This window comes from Thermobia domestica, chromosome 1 (assembly GCF_964235325.1).
Source record: "Thermobia domestica chromosome 1, izTheDome1.hap1.1, whole genome shotgun sequence".
Classification (NCBI taxonomy): domain Eukaryota; kingdom Metazoa; phylum Arthropoda; class Insecta; order Zygentoma; family Lepismatidae; genus Thermobia; species Thermobia domestica.
In genome coordinates this window covers 188951318-188963258 of record NC_137454.1, presented here as the reverse complement: position 1 = coordinate 188963258, position 11941 = coordinate 188951318, and the positions used below count along the sequence as shown (strand labels likewise).

Sequence of the window (11941 nt, the reverse complement as noted above, 5' to 3'; positions counted from 1 at the left end):
GGCGAAACTGCTAGTGCCGGCCCTGCGACAGGAAACATGTTAGGCCTAGTCGAACTCTTTAATATGGCACTAATCACGCATCAGAACGACCCTAGGCCCTTAAAACTAAAAGTAACGTAAGATAGGACCCAGGGGCGGATCCAGGACCGACTTCTGAGGGGCGGTGGGTTCTCATGCTGCTACTTTTAAGGGCTCCAAACTTTGGGATCAGTTTTATTTATATATATAAGAAAGTTTTGTCTTCTGGGGGGGAAGGCGATTGCCCCGATCACCCCCTGGATCTGCCCCTGATAGGACCTATGTTAACGTTTTCTTACCTTGATTCCTCCTTCTGCTTGGACAACCCTACGACCTTTTTCAACATAAATTATTGCTAAGCTCACTAACGCGTTTCTAAGTATAGAAGTTAGCATCACACGTCAGCCAAGCACTTAATATAACGCTAAAAACGACTCCGGATAGGGACCAAAATGTCTAAAATCGAACTTTTTTTTAGTGAAGGGAAATTTTAGATAAGAATGGAAAATTCCCTTCTTTAAAAGGAGATTATTTTATGGGGTTTCTGAAACACTGCGTCTGTGCGACGTTGCCAAATTTGTGCAGTGGAGAGACTGACGGGCGGCTGACAGACTTCTACTCTCTTATAATAACTATATTTGTAACAACCGGTAGTAAAGGTAAGTACTTCCTGTGCTGAGTTTCAAAGTGAATTACACATTATCCACCGTTGGTTAGATGTTCTGGGAAATCTAATTAAATGCTGATTGCCAATGATCATTAAGCAATGTAGCAAAGCCAGAAGTATGTGAGCCGTTGGTGATTGAGAGACTGAATTACTCTAAAAAGTCAGTGCTATAACATATTTGCACTGGAATTGAGGTTACATCAAGTGTCTTTTGTTTTCCTTCTGAAAAGTTGGAATGTTTCATTTGGTTGTCAAACTTATTGTTTTGAGAAAACTGATCCTCTTAAAGTCTAAACAAAATATTGTTTCTTACTGTTGTATTTTACAGAATCTTACATACATTCATGATTTATATACTTCTTTCGTGAAATCGACTTCTAATACTTAGTTTCTTATGGGAAGAGTTCCACAGATTTATTTTATGAGAGCTTATCCGTTATGGTTATAAATACAGCATCGGAACCTGTGCCATAAAAATAACATTGAAAAAATTGGTTCTAGGTGGCCATTAAAAGCAGCTCCTATTGAATTTAAACCTCGTAAGGGCAGGACGAACCTGGTGGGTCGGTGTGGAAGCAAGCACGTCAGCAACAATTGGTATGCGTGTAAGCGAGGATGGTGGAAGCACACTTTGTTCCTTCATGTTACTGGATGCCTTACCTGTCGTACAACTATCCTTACTGATCATGAATTAACACAATGTATCCAAATACAGTTTAATTCCATCATGATCTCTTCATGAACTGTTAAACGGTTAGAAGTATACACTTTGGATTACGTTTTTAAAGATTATAACGGATGTCACATGTAAGATCCTAATATATTTTTGGTTATTTATACACTCTCATTTTGAAATAACGTTACATATTTTTTCTGTAAATTTTACAAATCTATAACTCCGTAAAGCAGGTTCGCAATTATATTTTAATAGAAAATCGGTTTAGTGCGCCATCACGTTTTCAGCACATTACAGATGTTTAATATCACGAATTGAAAGTAAATAGTAATAATTATCTTGTTTTGTTTTCTTTCAATTTTTATTTCTAGGGAGGCATGGTGGCTTAGTGGCAAAACGCTCACGTCTCATGCATGGGGACATGGTTGTCCCCGGCCAAGTGAGTGTGTGGTATACAACATACTTTCCGTAAGTTTTCTCGTTGTATTCCCACATTCTCATTCCACCATTTCTTCTACCATTCAGTGGCCTTATCATAATCTCCCTTAGCTTAAAGGGCATAAACGTGGGACGTAAACCTGGAAGATTTTTTTTATTTATGTATTTGGTAGTTTTGAGAATTGTATTCCATTTTAACATAGTTTTAAATAACATTTTGATTATTTTAATCTCCATCAAATATCCATAATTTCATACAGTTTCACGACACGGGTGGAAAATGTTTGGAAGTTTCGTCACATGCCGCACCTGAAAATTAAGAAGAGAATATTTATAAGAGTTCCGCGGTGATCGCGACAGTGTAAACATCTCTGATAGTGAGCTGCTGAAGAGGAAATGTTTAAAGTGAAAAATTTTCATCATACACCATTTACTCTTATCACATTAGATCACGAAAACATTTACACACAATTACAATTAATCTACACGTACTCATATCATTTATTTTTCACTTTATTCAACATTTTCACCCCGATTATCTGGGTAACTGGACCTCTTCTTCCCGCTGGAACTCCTTCCCGATTTTGACATTTTACTCGACTATGACATTACAGTTATTACTCGAATTTGATTGTTTCTTTATATACCTTATCTTAACTAATGAATAATTTAACTAACGAACAATTTATTCTTAAAATACACTTAATACTATATGTTACAGGTAAAACGACTAGTAGGTCGACCAAGAAAGAAAAAATTCAAATGGCGGCTCCCGCCATTTGCACGATCAGTTACAAAAACAATACAAACTTTTCAAATTAATCGCATTTATAGCATACTTGCCGTAAGTTGATGCTTTTTAATTACACCGATAATGGTGAAGAAGAAAGAAAGAATATTTATAAAGTTCACTTTTTCAAACAAAACTAATTATTTCTTAACAATTATTTTAAATTAGTAATAAATATTGTCGGAAAGCAATTTGTGGAATCAAATGTTTGTGCATATTAATTGATAAGTTTGAAGAATTGGACAAGATGTAGGAATTTCTAAGTGAATCAACTGGAAATCAGAGGAAAAAAATAGTAAGACATAACGGTGGCTCCGCAAGTTAACAGACAGATATGCTTACAGATAATGTGTTAAAATAAGATACAGCCTTTATTTTCTTCAACATATTCTAGTTACTGTCATAAGCGCAGACACGAAGAAAACATTGGGGCTGCTTAGGTTTGCCCAAGAGAAGATGAGACAGAGCTCTTCCAATACAAAAATAGAAACAGATGTACTTTCCAAGACGAAGGAATCAGTTTCATAGTTTTTAAAACGAGATAGTCTCAACTCTTGTTTTGTAGGTGTTGAGGGAATACAATAATCTGTCAAAGTATTATTGTGATATCGCGACTTAGTAGAGTTTTTGTTTATAGATGTCGCTTTACAGGAACCTGATATATATGAAGATTTGGAGCAAAAAGGCTTACATAGAAGTAAGTTGATATAGATGATTGGTTTGTTCCATTGAATTCTGTTAAGATTACCTCTGGTTAGAGCTGAGTAAAGTAATTACTATACGATTGAAATGTGACTAGTTCATCTATTATTTGCTTAATTCGTAACTAATATAGTGTTTTAACTAATTGTGACTGGGAAAAAATCATTCGGTACAGTTTAAATATAAAGACACGCTTCGAGATAGATAGAAGTGAGAAAGGATCATTGCTTCGTTATCTTTGCTGGAACCTTTCGATGAGATTGGTCAAGTACAGTCATACTTTTTGACAAAAAAAATAAAAAAAAATAAAAAATAATAAAAAATAAAAAAAACTATGTAAGGTAAAAAAAAATATTAAATTTTTTCTTTACTGTTCGTTATCTATTTATCCGGTATCGTTTTATGTCTAATTGAAACTTTATTCCTAATCGATATTCTTTATCTCACACTCTTACGAGTCTGCCATTTTTACCTTACAACAAAAAAGAAAGAAATTCCAAAAGATATAATTCGTCCGCTCGCTGTTGTCTAGGTAACAGGTTCAAAAATACGATTGAGTTAAAAAATAACAAGTCAAAAGATTTACGGAGAATAACTTGATTTATTAAGCTTAATGTTTCTCTAATTTAGGTAAGGTGAGTGACTAAAAATCTGAGATTCAAAGGACGTTAATTCGCCCTTGTAAAATTAATCTTTAATATTTTGCTCGACTTCCCAAAAACTCATCATGAGAGTTCAAGGAGCACAAACTCTAATTTAAATATCACTAAAACATAAAAATAAAAAACTTCTCTAATAATTGTTTGGGAACTGCGGTAATATGGAAACTAGTACTCTCTCTACTCTAGGTCCATATTCCTTACTTTCAAAGACTGCTTAACTTCAATTAGTAACAGTCCGGCCTACACCTGGTTTGGACTCTCAACACTCTGAGAAATCCAGAAAAAGGAAACTAGCTAAAATCTTAAGGATAGGTAACTTAGGGAATTAGGAGTAGCAGCCGTCACTCATGGCCCAGCTATATTACGTCTTCCATTCAAGACTCTAGGTTAAAAGGTGAACACACACTCTAATACTTTCAAACACGAAAGTCGCAGTGTGAAAACCAAAACACCAGCCAAGTCTCATTATTGCATGACTGTACAGGGAAACGAAACCAAATCGCAACTTGGATTCTACTTTAAATGGGAAAAAACCTCCAGCACCTGGAGAGTTTCAAAACCTAAGTGCCCTGGGTTCACTCTCTCCCTAGGGTCACCCCAAGAGCAAATTACTTTTCACTCCTTCTAACCTTTAACTAGAGCCCAGTTAAGTCATTAATCTGACGTAGAGCTCAAAAATCCTACTTCATTCTTTAATCCCTATTCCTAACTCTGGAATTCACCTAAGTTACGGCCAGAGACCAATTTCTCTAGCGGGACTGGAAGCCACGGACTAACATATCCACTGGACAACCAGTAACTAATCTAAAGGACAAAACTCCCAGAAAAAAGCTCTCTTGCTAATTCCCTTCGGACTGAACAGCCACCAGCATAGCCCTCTACTCTACAGGCCTCCTTAGCTGAAACAGCGAAAGCCATAAAAAAATCCGCCTTTTTATATGTTTTGCCGGGGACAGAAAAAATGAAGAAAAAACTTAAGTATTAACGGTTCTAGAAGCTTCCACAGCAGTGGAAAAATACTGGAAAAGTATGAAAGAAAAGGTGAAATCTTCAAAAAACTAGCCTCTCTACCAGGTCTATAATAAAGTGGGAGCGAGAGTAATACACGATCTAACTAACTGAATCTTAATCTTAAAAGAAAATTTGGCTTATATAAATGATTGGGATAATGCACTAATTGATATTTACATATATTTACATATATTAAACATAGTAAAATTATATATTATGCTATACTTATTAAATAGATAAAACCCAGATAAATGCATTAGATAAATACGTGTCAGGCCTGACTTATTATTAATACACACAACTTAATTATGAATAGATAGATTTAATATTAAAATATATAACCTGAAATATCAAAGCAAGGTAACGAAGTGCCCCTTGCATATACCCATTCCAATAAAAAAAAAAAAGAAAAAAGAAAAAGAAAAAAATTCTTGCCTCCAAACTGGGCATGTGAGTTTATAGTCTCGAAACAGTCACTTAGAAACTTTCACTGATCAAAAAATCACAATTTCACTGTAAAAATAAAATGAATTTACACATTTTAAAAACCACTTTAATTCACTTGAGGGATAATATCCCTTCACTGTTTATTGTCTCGTACCGTTCTCAATGAAAGAAATAATTTTTAGAAAAAAAATAAAAAATCACTTTAAATAATTCTCAAATATAATTTTCACAAATCACTCCTCTCTGTTCTCTTGAATTTCTCAGAAACATCACTATATCACTCAGAAATTCATTTTCTTCTTGACGTCTTCTGCACCTTTAGAGGGAATTGGGAACACCAGATTCTTACCTGGAGTATCAGAAAGTGACTCACAGTCCAATTCTTCTCCATCAGTAATGAGATCAAGAACAAACTCATCCTCGACGTGGGCTACGCTCGAGGATCCACCACCTGACGTTTCTTCAACGGCAGCCTTGTTAGCCTTTTCCCGTAAAAGGCTTTGGTAATATTTCCGAGCCGATTTTTGGAACTGAACAGCTCGTATTTCCTTCAAGGTATATTCCGCTTCGTTTTTCTGAAATTTTTTAACTTGCACCTCACCCGACTTATCACTTAAAAGCAACCTTCGTTTATTGTTTTTTGGTGCATCTACGTGACACAAAAGTTCTAATTCGAAACTTGATCCAGCTTTAGGGCGAGCTGCCACGAAAACATTTCTCGAAGTGTTTAGCTTCTTGAATAGTCCTGCCATTTTATTTTACTAAAAAAAAATCTTACGATGTCTACACCAAAAAAGTAACTGTTCAACTGGTGGACTGCCAGGCTAAATCCCTAACCTCTAGCTAATTTCAAAATAAAAAGAAATATATATATATATATATATATATATATATATATATAACAAACATGGGTGAAAGAACTTTAAATAACCTCATCCGTAGGATGTTTTATTTTTCCCCCTGCCCTTGCGACCTTTTCATCTGGAAAAAGTGTCCTCGCAAACTCTGGTTGTAGTTCTTTTACATGTTTACAAAATTTGGGAGCTATAAAAATCGGTTTAAGCATGTCGGCGTTCGTCTTTACTATTCTCCCACTGTCCTGATTCCTTACTAAAAATGTGTTAGCGGCAATCTGCTTCTGTATTAACCAAGGTCCTCCGTACTTCGGCAATAATGAAGCACTAACTTTGTTTGTAGGCGAAGATAACCTTGTTATTCTTAACCATACTCGCTGACCCTCTTTAAATGGATTGGGTTTTCTTCCTTTGTCGTAAATTCTCTTCCTGGCGGCATGTTGTCTCTTCTGAACTTCGTTCGCGCGGTTGAAGGCAGTTTCCATCCGATCTCTAATTTCTCTGACATACTTCAGGTAGTCTGTCTTCCCCTCATTTTTTCTTTCCGCGAGAGGTTCCAAAATAGGGTGACTAAATGGCCTTCCAAAAAACAAATGGGCTGGACTAAAACCAGTAGCAGCACAAACTCTTGAGTTTATTGCAAATTCTATCAATTTTATGTCTTTTGACCAATCCTCATGCCGTTTTGCATATATTCCCAGTATCGTTTTGACGTCCTTAATCATTTTCTCACTTCGGTTTCCTTTTGGTCTATATGAACTAATGAATTTGCATCTAGTTCCAAGCATCTTCATTGTATCTCTCCACAACTTTCCAGAGAAGATAGAATGATTATCTGAACAGAGCTGAGAAAAATAACCAAACTCTGAGAAGAAAGCCATTAAACAATCGACCATTACTTTGGCAGTAAGTTTACGAACTGGGTAAATTTTAACCAATCGAGAAAAACCATCGACTAACACTAAGCCATAACGATAGCGTCCTATTTTACTTGGGACTAGGGGCCCGAAATTGTCGACAAATAGTAACTGGTTCGGCCTATCAGCCAGAGAAGATTCCATAAATCCGTATTTTGTGTTCATATTTTCTTTAAATATACTGCAAGGAACACAGGCTCTACAAAATTCCCTTACATCATTTCTCATTCTTGGCCAGAAATATAGCTCTCGAATTTTCCTAAACGTCTCAAGCCATGATGGATGTCCGGATTCCTTCACGATATGTGCCATTACACAAATCGTTCCTTTCAAAGACTCGGGAATCCAAATAACTTCCCTTTCCTCTCCGTTTACTTTAACTTTTCTCCTTAAAATTTCGTTGTTATCAATATAACAATTCCGCTTGGCTGACCTTAATTTTTTCTTCAATTTCGGGGGAATGTCTATCGTCTCACCATTAATAAACCGGATAATTTTAGAAACAAATGCATCAGTCAATTGTTCTTCTCTAAGTTTTCTTGTATCTTGGATTCTGGAAAAATCACCTTCTTCCTTCTCGTCTTCTTCTTCTACAAGCATACAAAAAGGCAACTCGGAAATTAATTTCCTCTTTTCTTCTAGAGAGAACCTCCTATATTCACTTAAAGCTGGCATTAATCTCTTTCGTTTTTCTTCCTTCATTTGTTTCTTCGTAAGCTTTACTTCCTTATAACTTCTATAATCAATTAATAAAACTTCGGAGATTGGCAACTCTTGAACATTTACTAATTTTCCGTCTTCTGTTTCTACTTTCAGAAAACCGGAGTCGTTTTCTTCTTCTAACGGGAGTATCTCGTTAGCTTCCGGGGTCCCCACGAACTCAGGTCCCTCCGTGTGAGAACTTTCCAGCCTCGATAAAAAATCAACTGGATTTTTCTTCCCTTGTTGAAATCTTAAAACTACAGGAAATCTCATTATTCGGGTCAGCCATCTCTGAACCAACGCTGGAACTTTCACGGAGTTAATCAACGATAATATAGGTCTATGATCCGTGTAAACATAGACAACTGGCGCATGAATTAAGTATAGTTCAAACTTTTCTAACGACGTTAGAATTGCAAGAATCTCTAAATATGTCGATCCATATTTACTTTGTGTCGGTGATAGTTTTCTTGACCCAAATGCAATTACAGCTAGTTTTCCGTCTTCGTCCTTTTGACACAAAGTATACCCGCTAGCTAAAGAACTACCATCAACATACAAGTAATAAGGTTCTTCCAGCTTCGGCAACATCAACTTGGGATCTTTGGCTAACTCTTCTTTCAATTTCTCTAAAGCACGGTCATGTTTTTCTTCCCATACGAAAGGCGTATGTTTCCTAAGTAAATCAGTTAACGGTAGAACTATTTCGGCCATGTTTGGAATTCTGAAATGGAAAAATTGAAAAAATCCGAGGATTTGTTGCAACTGCTTAACATTTTTCGGTCTGTTAATCTGGCTTGCCATTCTCAATTTCTCTGGCGTACACGTGATATACCCGGGTGTAATTCTATATCCCAAAAAATCTAATTCTTGGGTACAAAGAACAGCTTTATCAGGACTGAGAGTTAATCCTGCTTCCTCAATTCGCTTGAGTGTTTCTTCAAAAATATCTAATAATTCGTCAGGTGTCTCAGCTCCGATAAGCACGTCATCATAGAACGTTATGACCTTTGTATAGTATAATTCCTTCAGTACTAATTGCATTAATCGGGCGAGAGAATAGGGATAATTCTTCAAACCATAGCAGCCCCTAAGATAATAATAAGTACCCAAATGTGTAATGAAACCTGTGTACGGTTGGCTCTCCTCATCAATTTCAATCTGAGCATACGCGAAAGACAAATCGACGAAAAGGAAGTACTTCATTTATCCTAAATGTGCTAGTGCTTCCGTCAGACTCGGCAGACTTACCCCCTCCTTTTCCGACATACTATTTATCTTACGGCTGTCCAAAATTATCTTAAAACTTCCATCCTTTTTCTTGTGTAGAATAGGACAACTAACATACGGGGTATTTGCCTTTTTGATAATTCTATCATCCTCCATTTGCTTTAGCACTGTCTCCATAATTTTCCGTTTCTCAAAAGACATGGGTCTCAATCTAAAAGCAAAAGGCTTAGGGTCTTTAACTTTAATATGATGCTTGATCAAATGAGTAAGGCCTGGCTTATTTGAAAAAACCTTATTATGCTTTTCAAGAATGGTGCGCAGTCTATTTTTCCGCTGGGAATCTAGATTTACTTTATTTAACATTTCTTCAATCATCTGTTTCGAGGATCTTTCAACAACTGCACAACCTGTATCTCCCCCTTTCCCCTTGTTTGGGTTGTCAAACTCACAAATGGACATCTTTCCGTCGTCAATACACCAGCCGTTCAAAGAAATAAACAATGCAATTCTTGTTTTCGATAGGAAATCACGACCAACCAGACAATTTTTTAAAAGGCCCCTCAAAACGTAGAACTTCTGCCTGACTATATGCCCATAATATTCTATATTTACAATGACACTTTCTTCAGCCATTGTAGTTCCTTTCGCTAAACAAAGCGACAAAGATTCCTTTCTGAATCTGGCCCCTCTATTTTTCCATATTTTCGCTTCTTCTTCGTCAATGAAAGAGAGCTGGCTTCCTGTATCGCAATAAAGAAGAACATCCCTCCCAAGAATTGAAGCTTTTATGAGAGGTTCTGTGTCCCTTCCCTGAATTGCCTTTTTCTTCCTCGCAGCGCTAAAAAAGGATCTCTGTCTTTGTTTTTCCCTCCTTCTTTTTCTGCTTTTACAACAGCAGGCGCATTACAACCAACACCGTTAGAGCTTTTGGGACAACGTGACCCTGAAAATTTCTCAACTTGAGTATCTTCTGCCTCTGTTTCTGGTTCTATAAACCTAGTAAGACGAGAATCATTCTGAAAACACCAAGAATTCCTTGAGAGGAAAATATTAATTCCAGCCTTGGCAATAAAGTCTGCGCCTAGTACCAACTCGATAGTCTGGTCTTCCAAAACGTAAAACTTATGTGAAAACTTCACTCCTTTTATAAAAAATGTGGGATACACTATCTGCCTAGTCTTTGCCTGTCCTGACGCTAATAATACAGTATCGTTTATTCGCCGTGTTTTCGCTCCTTTCTGAACCCATTGCTTACAAGTCTGTTTGTTTACAAGACATATAAACGAGCCACTATCAAGATAACAGTCCTTTATTTTCCCATAGAAACGCCCAAAAATATAAGGTGGAACGTTTTTTCCCTTAGCAATTTTCCTAGGGAATTTCATTACAGACGCAGTGATCTGGTGCTTATTTTCGTGGTTTACAACCTTTTTCCTACTCGGGCATTCAAAACGTTTGTGTCCAAATCCCGCACAACCATGACATTTAATTACAGGTTTTTCTTTCTTTTCCTGCCTAATTTCACTCTGTTCTTTTGTCCTCCTACTAAAGTACGCTGGATTTAACGCCTGGGGTTTTATCTCTGGTTCTGCTTCTACTTCTAAAGGACTCCTTTTAATGGCGGCAATCTGAACGCTATCTCCCTTCCCAGCATAATGCTGTCTTGTGTAATTATAATTTTCTAACAAAAATGCCTGCACTTTCAAAGCGTACTCTTCAAGCTCCCTCAAATTTCTGAATTCCTTTTCATGCAAATACTGCTTGAATTTCGGATGCGCTTTACTGACTATCTTTTGAATTTGTTCAGCTTCCGGAATTTGCCTTCTTAGACGGGAAAAAAGTAACGCCATTTCCCTTATAAATTTCGATAGGGATTCGTCAGGTTGCTGAATCCTATCTGCCAATTGACTTTCTATCTCACTCTCATAATTGAAACTAAAATATTCCTGTAAAAGACTGTTTCTAAATTCTGCAAAACTAGAGAACTTCTCCTTGAAATTAAACCATTTCTTCGCATCTGCCTGCAATAGCTTAGGAATTACCTTTTCTAACATTTCCTCTAATGAAATATTCTTACTTTTCGCATAGTCCACTACGTTTTCAAGGAAATCAAAAGGATTCTCTGATACCTCACCGGAAAATGAAGGAAGCGTTATTTTAACTTCGTCTAAACTCCTACAGTTACAACTTCGCTGACTGGTTTCTACTTGATTTGCCCCTCTGAGATTTCTTATCTCTTGTACTATATCTTCCACACCTATCTGCGCTTCCAACCCTATTCCCAGAGCTGTCTTTAGTACATTCAAATCCACCATATTCTCCATGTTTCCCCTATGCCTTGCTCTCATTTTCTAACTCAATCCTGGACGAGAACTGCCCCCACTATGTAAGGTAAAAAAAAAAAAAATATTAAAATAAATGTTTTCTTTACTGTTCGTTATCTATTTATCCGGTATCGTTTTATGTCTAATTGAAACTTTATTCCTAATCGATATTCTTTATCTCACACTCTTACGAGTCTGCCATTTTTACCTTACAACAAAAAAGAAAGAAATTCCAAAAGAAATAATTCGTCCGCTCGCTGTTGTCTAGGTAACAGGTTCAAAAATACGATTGAGTTAAAAAATAACAAGTCAAAAGATTTACGGAGAATAACTTGATTTATTAAGCTTAATGTTTCTCTAATTTAGGTAAGGTGAGTGACTAGAAATCTGAGATTCAAAGGACGTTAATTCGCCCTTGTAAAATTAATCTTTAATATTTTGCTCGACTTCCCAAAAACTCATCATGAGAGTTCAAGGAGCACAAACTCTAATTTAAATATCAC

The 11941-nt window shown here is 36.4% G+C and overlaps 1 protein-coding gene across 3 annotated transcripts in view; it reads left to right on the top strand.

Annotated features, from left to right (window-relative positions):
* Positions 1 to 580: 580 nt before the first annotated feature.
* Positions 581 to 11941, top strand: part of LOC145692130 (uncharacterized) — a 66241-nt gene continuing 54880 nt past the window's right edge. Inside the window, exon 1 of one of the 3 annotated variants that reach the window (XM_081767428.1) lies at positions 581 to 677. The gene's annotated coding sequence lies outside the window, so the exon portion shown is untranslated. Of the gene's footprint in view, positions 678 to 713; positions 846 to 2768; positions 3287 to 11941 lie in introns of those variants that run through there. The other 2 variants (XM_081767430.1, XM_081767432.1) reach the window with 2 other exon arrangements.